This window comes from Bufo bufo, chromosome 2, assembly GCF_905171765.1.
Source record: "Bufo bufo chromosome 2, aBufBuf1.1, whole genome shotgun sequence".
NCBI lineage: Eukaryota > Metazoa > Chordata > Amphibia > Anura > Bufonidae > Bufo > Bufo bufo.
The window spans coordinates 520,652,665-520,665,145 of NC_053390.1; positions in this window are offsets into that span (position 1 = coordinate 520,652,665).

Sequence of the window (12,481 nt, forward strand, 5' to 3'; positions counted from 1 at the left end):
GTACTGGCAAGTGCCCTTAACGGAGGCTGACAAATAAAAAAATGCCTTCATCACCCCTGAGGGGCTGTATCAGTATAAGGTGTTACCCTTTGGCCTACATGGCGCCCCCGCCATGTTTCAACGATTAATGAACATTTGTCCCTATCATAGGTACGCCTCGGCTTACCTGGACGATATTGTCATTCAGAGTACTGACTGGGAGAGTCACCTGCCCAAGGTGCAGGCCGTAGTGGACTCCCTTCGGAAGGCTGGACTAACCGCTAACCCAAAAAAATGTGCAATAGGGTTAGAGAAGATTAAATACCTAGGATAAGTCATTGGGTGCGGACTCATCAAAACCAAATTGAACAAAATAGAGGCGATACGGAACTGGCCCCGACCTGTCACCACTAGGCAAGTAAAGTCGTTCCTGGGAATGGTGGGCTATTATATGAGGTTCGTTCCCCATTTTTCCACTTTAGCGGCTCTATTGACAGGTCTCTTGAAGGGACGGAAGTGCGTGATGGTCTGCTGGAATGACAAGGCGGAAGAGGCTTTTTCCGCGTTGAAGTCGGTCCTGTGCGGGTCACCGGTTTTGGCGACGCCCAACTTCAAGAGGGAGTTTGTGGTACAGACCAATACCTCTAAAGTAGGCCTCTGAGCTGTACTCTCTCAGGAAATCAATGGGGAGGAACATCCCGTTGCTTTCCTGAGCCGCAAACTCACTCCAGCTGAGACTAGGTGCAGTATAGTGGAGAGAGCGTGCAAGGCCATGACTTTTGTGTTAAATGTGACTTTTTGTTTGTGAACTTGCCAAGAGTGTAAATAAAATCTGTTTGATTTAAGAACTAGTTGGTGCCTCTATACTGCGTCCGCTTATATTGTCTCCCAGAGCGAATCCCCAAAAAAAAAAAACAAAAAAAAAAATATATATATATATATATATACATACATACACTCACCTAAAGAATTATTAAGAACACCATACTAATACGGTGTTGGACCCCCTTTTGCCTTCAGAACTGCCTTAATTCTACGTGGCATTGATTCAACAAGGTGCTGATAGCATTCTTTAGAAATGTTGGCCCATATTGATAGGATAGCATCTTGCAGTTGATGGAGATTTGAGGGATGCACATCCAGGGCATGAAGCTCCCGTTCCACCACATCCTAAAGATGCTCTATTGGGTTGAGATCTGGTGACTGTGGGGGCCATTTTAGTACAGTGAACTCATTGTCATGTTCAAGAAACCATTTTTCCAGTCTTCAACAGTCCAATTTTGGTGAGCTCGTGCAAATTGTAGCCTCTTTTTCCTATTTGTAGTGGAGATGAGTGGTACCCGGTGGGGTCTTCTGCTGTTGTAGCCCATCCGCCTCAAGGTTGTGCGTGTTGTGGCTTCACAAATGCTTTGCTGCATACCTCGGTTGTAACGAGTGGTTATTTCAGTCAACGTTGCTCTTCTATCAGCTTGAATCAGTCGGCCCATTCTCCTCTGACCTCTAGCATCCACAAGGCATTTTTGCCCACAGGACTGCCGCATACTGGATGTTTTTCCCTTTTCACACCATTCTTTGTAAACCCTAGAAATAGTTGTGCGTGAAAATCCCAGTAACTGAGCAGATTGTGAAATACTCAGACCGGCCCGTCTGGCACCAACAACCATGCCACGCTCAAAATTGCTTAAATCACCTTTCTTTCCCATTCTGACATTCAGTTTGGAGTTCAGGAGATTGTCTTGACCAGGACCACACCCCTAAATGCATTGAAGCAACTGCCATGTGATTGGTTGACTAGATAATTGCATTAATGAGAAATAGAACAGGTGTTCCTAATAATTCTTTAGGTGAGTGTGTGTGTGTATATATATATATATATATATATATATATATATACACACACACACATATGTATATAAGTAGAAGAAATCCACGGCACTCCTCTGTAAAATGTATAAAAAAAAAATTGTCCTTTATTCACACATTTCACACAGCGACGTTTCGGTTCTCTCACAGAACCTTTCTCAAGCCAATATGTGTATATACAGTGGATATAAAAAGTCTACACACCCCTGTTAAAATGTCAGGTTTCTGCGCTGTAAAATAAAATGAGACAAAGATAAATCATTTCAGAACTTTTTCCACCTTTAATGTGACCTATAAACTGTACAACTCAATTGAAAAATAAACTGAAATCTTTTATGTAGAGGGAAGAAAAAATATAAAAATAAAATAATATGGTTGCATAACTGTGCACACCCTTAAACTAATACTTTGTTGAAGCACCTTTTGATTTTTTTACAGCACTCAGTCTTTTTAGGTATGAGTCTATCAGCATGGCACATTTTGACTTGGCAAGATTTGCCCCCTCTTCTTTGCAAAAACACTCCAAATCTGTCAGATTGCGAGGGCATCTCCTATGCACAGCCCTCTTTAGATCACCCCACAGATTTTCAATAGGATTCAGGTCTGGGCACTGGCTGGGCCATTCCAAAACTTTAATCTTCTTCTGGTGAATCCATTCCTTTGTTGATTTGGATGTATGCTTTGGGTCGTTGTCATGCTGAAAGACGAAGTTCCTCTTCATGTTCAGCTTTCTAGCAGAAGCCTGAAGGTTTTGTGCCAATATTGACTGGTATTTGGAACTGTTCATAATTCCCTCAGGCTTAACTAAGGCCCCAGTTCCAGCTGAAGAAAAACAGCCCCAAAGCACCATGCTTCACTGTGGGTATGGTGTTCTTTTGGTGATGTGTAGTGTTGTTTTTGCGCCAAACATATCTTTTGGGATTACAAAAAGTTCAACCTTGGTTTGATCAGACCATAAAACCTTTTCCCACATGCTTTTGGGAGACTTCAGATGTGTTTTTGCAAAATGTAGCCTGGCTTGGATGTTTTTCTTCGTAAGAAAAGGCTTTTGTCTTGCCACTCTACCCAATAGCCCAGACATATGAAGAATACGGGAGATTGTTGTCACATGTACTTGCCAGATATTCCTGCAGGTCCTTTTATGTTGCTGTAGGCCTCTTGGTAGCCTCCCAGACCAGTTTTCTTTATCAATTTTGGAGGGACGTCCAGTTCTTGGTAATGTCACTGTTGTGCCATATTTTCTCCACTTGATGATGACTGTCTTCACTGGTATATCTAATGCCTTGGAAATTCTTTTGTACCCTTATCCTGACTAATACCTTTTAACAATGAGATCCCTCTGATGCTTTGGAAGCTCTCTGTGGATCATGGCTTTTGCTGTGGGATGCGACTAAGGAAATTTCAGGAGAGACCAACTAGAGCAGGTGAATTTTATTTGGGGTTAATCAGAGGCACTTTAAATTATGGCAGGTGCATGCTGACCCCTTTTTAACATGATTTTCAATGTGATTGCTTAATTCTGAACACAGCTACATCCCCAGTTATAAGAGGGTGTGCACACTTATGAAACCACATTATTTTATTTTTATTTTTTTCTTCCCTCCACCTAAAAGATTTCAGTTTGTTTTTCAATTGAGTGGTACAGTTTATAGGTCACAATAAAGGTGGAAAAAGTTCTGAAATGATTTATCTTTGTCTTATTTTTTTACATCACAGAAACCTGACATTTTAACAGGGGTGTGTAGACTTTTTTATATCCACTGGATATGTGTGTATAATATATATATATATATATATATATATATATATATATAATTATTGTCGCTCTGGTAGGCAGGTTAGCGGGCACAGTATAAAGGCAACAGCAAAGTCTTTGAATTAAACAGTTAAGTGTTTATTCACACATTAAGTAAATGACAAAACAAAAAGTCAGTTTCAACTAAAACAGTCACCTTGTGATTCTGGTGTTTGTTCACACGATGCAGCAGAGAAGAAGTCTTTGGACAAAGCAGAATCCACTTGCTTTCACACCAACAAGGTAGCGGGCCTTAATCCAGGCCCAAACTCCCAGGTCCCAACACAGAGACTGACAGAGCTCCACTGTCACAGAGGAGTAATACACTCACAGCTGACAGTGCTGCCTGTGTTTTATAGGCCAGTCAAGACCCGGCCTGGAACGTGGGGAGTAGTCACCCACCCATCACTTTGGCTACTCCCAGTAAGAGCCGTCCCGGATCAGCTATACAGCCATACTAAAATAGCAAAGTGTCAATCAGCATTAGCTGCCTCTGACACCTGAAAATACCAGCTCTTACTTCACCAAGGCCAGGAACCTCAATGACACATACCTTCCGTAAACGACGGACCCTTGCGCCTTCCTACAATAAACGTGCAGGTAAGTACTGCCCTCACTGTAATGCTGTAGCCATGTTGGCTGAAGGCATTACAGTGATTGGCTGGCCAGAACACATCATCGGGTGCTATATAGCACCCGATGACGCATGTTCGGCTCATTCTTAGTCAGGGAGAGCTGTGCTGAGGAAGGGACAGACAGTGTAGGGAGTGATTTAAAGGATAACTGTCGTTTTATAATTTTTTTTGGAGTATTGGATTGTGGTGATTAATATCACCTTGGTGGCCCTATTTCAACTTTTCACTGTGTATTCAATTACCCCTTAATTCCACATTTTTGTTCCCTGTACTGCCTACTTTTACCTGTGCTTAAAATAGGGTTGCTAGGCATGGTCCGTCTATTTGTTGAAGGACGGAGCACACAGAAGCAGGCTGCGTGCAAGGTCACATTACTGACAGCAAGGGACTGTAAGTAAATGATTAAAGCCAGGTTCTCCCCAGCAGCTGATAACAGTGCCTGCCTGGGCTGTGTGCACTTCTCCCTGTCCCTGCGCTTGGCAGACGCTCCCTCACTCAGCAGAGCTGGGGGAATGCAGAGTTGAACCAGCGCACAACAGGGAAGGGAGATCTGCCATCTGATCAGTGTATAAATGAAAGCAACATGTGGTAAGAGGACCCCTTTGTGCTGCAGGAAATTAACCCTTTAGGGGGGGAGGGCTCTGGTTACTGACACTTTTGGGGGGCTATTGTTACTGGCTAGTGAGGGCAGGCGGGATTAGCCTCAGGGTGAGGGCAGTGGCGGCCATCTTAACTGAATAGTGAAATTGCAGTTTTATGCAGACTGGTTGCTAAGGGCTGAATCTTATTACATATGGGGTAAGTCAGTCTAATACAGTGGCGTACCTACCATATAGGCAGACCACGCAGCTGCTATGGGGCCCGTGAGAAAGAGGGGCCCGAAGTGGAGGAGAGGCCCCGCCCCCTAATTGCTCCTGTTTATCTTTCTAAAGCTAAAGGACCTTTGATGATGTCATCAGAGGTCCTGTAAGGGAACTGCACAGTGTAAAGTGTAGTTCCCAGGTTAGAACAGTGCATCTGCCAGGACCTGTGATGACATCATCTTCAACATCACAGGTCCTGCAGAATCTAGCAAAGGAACTGCACCAAAAATGGTGTAGTTCCTAGGTTTCAAAGGTATATCTGCCGGGACCTGTGATGACATCATCACAGGTCCTTCAACCCCTAACAGCAAGTATTAGAAGTTCACAAGCAGCTCTGCATTGATCTATACAGACTGGAATGGAGTGGTAAGAGGAGGTCCTCCACTTTTCATCATTTTCCCCCCCTCCATGCCCTGTTTTTACTCATTGCTCACTCATGTATAATACTTCAGACAGTTACAGTGACCACTACCTCATGTACCTCACACACAGTGACCATAATGTATAACTGACCACATATATCTGTACACACTGCATCTACAGTATTATACCTTCTATGTCTCACATCAATACACTGCTCTGTGTGTGTGTGTGTGTGTGTATGTGTGTGTGTGTATATATATATATATATATATATATAAATAGTGAAAAAGGGGCAGCAGTCCAATAGATAAAAATGAAAAATAACTTTATTTACCCATAAGCAGCAAGAATAGTTCATGGAACAAAAGGAGGGGCTATAAAAGGGGAATGGGGGCCCAATTTAGATTCCTGCTATGGGGCCCAGTGATTTTTATGTACGCCCCTGGTCTAATAGTAACTGATTCTGGAATATCATGTTATTAGTAACTACACATATGAAAATTGAAATTAGGGTCTAAATTATCCTTTAAGAATATTATTACCACCAAAACATTTCAGAGACCCAAAAGTCCTTTTAAGAACTATTGTGTGTGGCAGCAGCAATCTAAATTTTTAGAGCAACCAGCGCTAAAAAGCTAAAACTTTACAGACCCAAAAGTCCTAAGGACTATTGTGTGGCAGCAGCAATATCTATTTTTAGCGCATCCTGCGCTAAATAGCGTACAATAGTTAGGCCGCTGCAGACAGTGACATTAGCTGTGCCACATCTCCAGTGTAAAGTGTGCGCATCAAAAAAAAATCTGTGACATCCAGTGTACTTTTTCCGTATACGGTGTCCACTGCGGACAGCGAAATTAGCTGCACCACACCTCCAGTGTAAAGTGTGCGCATCCAAAAAATATCTGACATCCAGTGTACTTTTTCCGTAGACGGTGTCCGGTGCGGACAGTGACATTAGCTGCGCCACATCTCCTGTGTAAAGTGTGCGCATCCAAAAAATATCTGTTACATACAGTGTCCTTTTTACGTAGATGGTTTCCGCTGCAGACAGTGACATTATCAGCGCCACATCTCCAGTGTAAAGTGTGCGTATCCAAAAAATATCTGACATCCAGTGTACTTTTTCCGTAGACATTGTCCGCTGTGGACAGCGACATTAGTTGCGCAACATCTCCTGTGTAAAGTGTGCGTATTCAAAAAATATCTGTGACATACAGTGTAAATTTTCAATAGACGGTGTCCGCTGCGGACAGTGACATTAGCTGTGCCACATCTGCAGTGTAACATGTGCGCTTCAAAAATGTATCTGTGACTTACAGTGTACTTTTTCCGTAGACGGTGTCTGCTGCGGACAGTGACATTACCAGCGCAACATTTGCAGTGTAATGTGTGCGCTTCAAATATTTATCTGTGACATAGTGTACTTTTTCTGTAGACAGTATCTGCTGCGGACTGCGACATTACCAGCGCCACATCTGCAGTGTAACATGAGCGCTTCTAAAATTTATCAGTGACATACAGTGTACTTTTTCCGTAGACGGTGTCCGCTGCAGACAATGAAATTAGCTGCGCCACATCTCCTGTGTAAAGGGTGCGCATCCCAAAAAAATCTGTGACATACAGTGTACTTTTTCAATAGACGGTGTCCGCTTCTGACGGTGACATTACCAGAGCCACATCTGCAGTGTAACGTGTGCGCTTCACAAATTTAACTGTGACATACAATGTACTTTTTTACGTAGACTCTGTGTACAGTCACATTACCGGTGGTACCTCTCCTGTATAATGTTTCCTCATCCCAAATACCTGTGACATTCGCTGTAATTTTTCATTAGCTGCTGGTGACAGCATTGACATTAGGCGCCTTCACAACGGCACTCACAGGAGGGTGTTCCCGCCCCCAGGATAGGAAACGAGGTAGAAGCAGGATTTTAAAAGGCCTCCTCCGATTACCTAATTCAGTCATTGTTTCCTGTCCTCAGGTGAACGTGGAAGCTTTATTGTTCCCACAGTGGTAATAAAGCTCTCTACAGTCCCATCAGTAGTAATAAGGCCCCCCAGAGTGCTTCTAGTAGAAATAATGTGGATCTATAAGTCCCTACTATAGAACCCCCAGTAGTAATAAGAATACCTATAATGTCCCCTGAATTAAAAATTTCCCTACAGTCCGCCAGTATTTATAATGCCCCCTACTGTTATAATGCCTCTACAGTGCCCCCAGTATTTATATTGCCCCCTACTGTTATAATGCCTCTATAGTGCCCCCAGTATTTATATTATACTAGAGAACATCTGAATTATATTACGAATACTAAGGCTACTAATGTGTCCAGTGTAGCCCAACATTTTATTAAAATCCACAATCGCGACATTACTGGGCTCTGTACTTTTCCTATCGACAGGGTCAGAGTTCCAATAAGAGGTGGTGCTGTCAAAAAGAAGATTCTATTTCATGAAGCCTTTTGGATCTTTCGTCTCAATACTAGAATGCCCTTTGGTCTAAACCTTAGGAAAGAGTTAATGCAATTTTATTAACCACCTCAGCTCCCCTAGCTTAAACCCCCTTAATGACCAGACCACTTTTTACAATTCTGCACTACACTACTTTCACGGTTTATTGCGCGGTCATACAACTTACCACGCAAATGAATTTTACCTCATTATCTTCTCACTAATAGAGCTTTCATTTGGTGGTATTTTATTGCTGCTGACATTTTTACTTTTTTTGTTATTAATCGAAATTGACCAAATTTTTGGGCAAAAAAATGAAATTTTTCACTTTCTGTTGTAAAATAAAAAATAAAAAAATACATTTCTATATAAATTTTTCTCTAAATTTATTGTTCTACATGTCTTTGATATAAAACAATGCAAGAAGTGTATATTTATTGGTTTGCGCAAAAGTTATAGCGTTTACAAACTATGGTACAAAAATGTGAATTTCCGCATTTTGAAGCAGCTCTGACTTTCTGAGCACCTGTCATGTTTCCTGAGGTTCTACAATGCCCAGACAGTAAAAAACACCCCACAAATGACCCCATTTCAGAAAGTAGACACCCTAAGGTATTCGATGATGGGCATAGTGAGTTCATAGAAGTTTTTTATTTTTTGTCACAAGTTAGCGGAAAAAGATATATATTTTTTTTATGACAAAGTCTCATATTCCACTAACTTGTGACAAAAAATAAAATTTTACATGAACTCACCATACCCCTCACGGAATACCTTGGGGTGTCTTCTTTCCAAAATGGGGTCACTTGTGGGGTATTTATACTGCCCTGGCATTTTAGGGGCCCTAAAGCGTGAGAAGAAGTCTGGAATCCAAATGCGTAAAAAATGCCCTGTGAAATCGTAAAGATACTCTTTGGAATTCCAATGAGTACCTTTTAGGAGGGCATTTTTAGGCATTTGGATTCCAGACTTCTTCTCACGCTTTAGGGCCCCTAAAATGCCAGGGCAGTATAAATACCGCATAAGTGACCCCATTTTGGAAAGAAGACACCCCAAGGTATTCCGTGAGGGACATGGCGAGTTCATAGAAGTTTTTTTTTTGGCACAAGTTAGCGGAAATAGATTTTTTTTTTTTCACAGTCTCCCTTTCCGCTAACTTGTGACAAAAAGTTCAATCTTTCATGGACTCAATATGCCCCTCAGCGAATACCTTGGGGTGTCTACTTTCCGAAATGGGGTCATTTGTGGGGTGTGTTTACTGTTCTGGCATTTTGGGCGGGGCTAAATTGTGAGCAACCCTGTAAAGCCTAAAGGTACTCGTTGGACTTTTGGCCTCTTTACGCACATAGGCTGCAAAAAAGTTTCACACATGTGGTATCGCTGTACTCAGGAGAAGTAGGGCAATGTGTTTTGGGGTGTATTTTTACATATACCCATGCTGGCTGAGAGGAATATCTCTGTAAATTGACAACTTTGTATAATTCTTTTTTTAAAGTTGTCATTTACAGAGATATTTCTCTCACCCAGCATGGGTATATGTAAAAATACACCCCAAAACACATTGCCCTACTTCTCCTGAGTACGGCGATACCACATATGTGACACTTTTTTGCAGCCTAGGTGCGCAAAGGGGCCCAAATTCCAATGAGAATCTTTACGATTTCACAGGGCATTTTTTACGCATTTGGATTCCAAACTACGTCTCACGCTTTAGGTCCCCTAAAATACCAGGGCAGTATAAATACCCCACAAGTGACCCCATTTTAGAAAGAAGACACCCCAAGGTATTCCGTGAGGGGCATGGAGAGTTCCTAGAATATTTTTTTTTGGCACAAGTTAGCGGAAAATGATTATTTATTTATTTTTTTCTCTTACAAAGTCTCATATTCCACTAACTTGTGACAAAAAATAAAATTTTACATGAACTCGCCATGCCCTTCACAAAATACCTTGGGGTGTCTTCTTTCCAAAATAGGGTCACATGTGGGGTATTTATACTGCCCTGGCATTTTAGGGGCCCTAAAGCGTGAGAAGAAGTCTAGAATATAAATGTCTAAAATGTTTTACACATTTGGATTCCGTGAGGGGTATGGTGAGTTCATGTGAGATTTAATTTTTTGTCACAAGTTAGTGGAATATGAGACTTTGTAAGAAAAAACAGAAAAAAAAAATAATAATCTATTTCCGCTAACTTGTGACAAAAAAAATTAAAATCTTCTATGAACTCGCCATGCCCCTCAAAAGTGATCTTTATAGCGCCGCAGCGATTTTATGGTGTTTTTGCAGTGATCAGAAAAAAAAAATATTTCTGTCACTGCGGTGGGGCGGACTGAACGCAAGTGTGCGCACAACATCAGGCCTGATTGGGCGAACACTGCGTTTTTTGTAGAGCCTATAGAACATGTCCTATTCTTGTCTGCAATTGCGGACAAGAAAAGGCATTTTCTATATAGTTCTGGCAATGTGCGGATCCGCAAAATGCGGAAAGCACATTGCCGGTGTCCGTGTTTTGTGGATCCGCAAAACACATACGGGCGTCTGAATGGAGCATTACAGGGGGTGATCAATGACAGGGGGGTGATCAATGACAGGGGGGTGATCAGGGAGTCTATATGGGGTGATCACCCCCCTGTAAGGCTCCATTCAGACATCCGTATGTGTTTTGCGGATCCATAAAATACATATGGACGTCTGACTGGAGCCTTACAGGTGGGTGATCAATGACAGGGGGGTGATCAGGGAGTCTATATGGGGTGATCAACCCCTGTCATTGATCACCCCCCTGTAAGGCTCCATTCAGACGTCCGAATGTGTTTTGTGGATCCGCGGATCCGCAAAACACATACGGACGTCTGAATGGAGCCTTACAGGGGGGTGATCAATGACCGGGGGGTGATCAGGGAGTCTATATCGGGTGATCACCCCCCTGTCATTGATCACCCCCCTGTAAGGCTCCATTCAGACGTCCGTATGTGTTTTGCGGATCCGATCCGCGAATCCGCAAAACACATACGGACGTCTGAATGGAGCCTTACAGGGGGATGATCAATGACAGGGGGGTGATCAATGACAGGGGGGTGATCAGGGAGTCTAATATGGGGTGATCAGGGGTTAATAAGGGGTTAATAAGTGACAGGGGGGGTGGGGTGTAGTGTAGTGGTGTTTGGTGCTACTTTACAGAGCTGCCTGTGTCCTCTGGTGGTCGATCCAAGCAAAAGGGACCACCAGAGGACCAGGTAGCAGATATATTAGACGCTGTTAACAAAACAGCGTCTAATATACCTTTCAGGGGTTAAAAAAATCGGATCTACAGCCTGTCAGCGAATGATCGCCGCTGGCAGGCTGTAGATCAGCTCATTTACGTGCCGGCGCGTCTCGGAGGAATGAATCGACTGCCTCCGGAACGCAATCCTGCGTTAGGCGGTCCGGAGGCGGTTAAATAGCTAACAATATTTTAATATTCTGCTTCATATACCGTATTTTTCGCCCTATAAGACGCACCGGCCTATAAGACGCACCTAGGTTTTTGAGGAGGAAAATAAGAAAAAATATATTTTTAACCAAAAGGTGTGCTTTTGGTGGGTTTGAACTAATGGCGGTCTGTGCATGACACTATTATGGGGGACCTGTGGATGATGCACTATTATGGGGTGGGGGATTTGTGGATCGCACTGTTATGTGGGGGATCTGTGGATGGCACTGTTATGGGGGGAGCTGTGGATGGCATTATGATGGTGGGGGGGATCTGTGGATGGCATTATGATAGTGGGGGGATCTGTGGATGGCATTATGATGGTGGGGGGGATCTGTGGATGGCATTATGATGGTGGGGGGGATCTGTGGATGGCATTATGATGGTGGGGGGATCTGTGGATGGCATTATGATGGGGGGGGATCTGTGAATGGCACTGTTATGGGGTAGTGGATCTGTGGATGACACTGCTATATGTGTCATCCACAGATCCCCCCCATAACAGTCCCACCCACAGATCCCCCCCATCATAATGTCATCCACAGAACCCCCCCATCATTATCTGTCATGGCCATGCCCATGACCGTGACTTCTTTACCGCATGCAGTTGCCTGCGGTTTTGTATGGGTGTTCAACCACGGGTGAGGGCCGCTTGTTTGTGGCCTCACTTGTGGTTGCCGCGGGCAACTAGTGTTGTATTTAGCAGCAGAGCAGCCTGAGCGTCGCTAGGCAGCTTGCTGCCCTGGCATGCGGTCTCACCTGACTTTCTTTATGTTAGGTGTGTGTGTTGTGTGCATGGTGTATTTTGTATTGTGTGCACTTCCCCTTTATGTGTCTTTCCCTTCTGTGGTACTGGAAGGGTTAACTTCCTTCCCAGTGTGTGTGTGTTGTCACTGGGTGTGTCCAACCCTTGGGTGTGGCCACTTGGGCCTATAGAGACCCTCTCTTTAGCAGAGCTCAGTAGGTTGTTTCAGTCTTGCTAACTGGAGCAGCCTCCTGTCTTTTCTATCCGCCTGTGAGAGCCACCACTGTGGTCATAAGTTTAAGTTTAGCTAAGTCT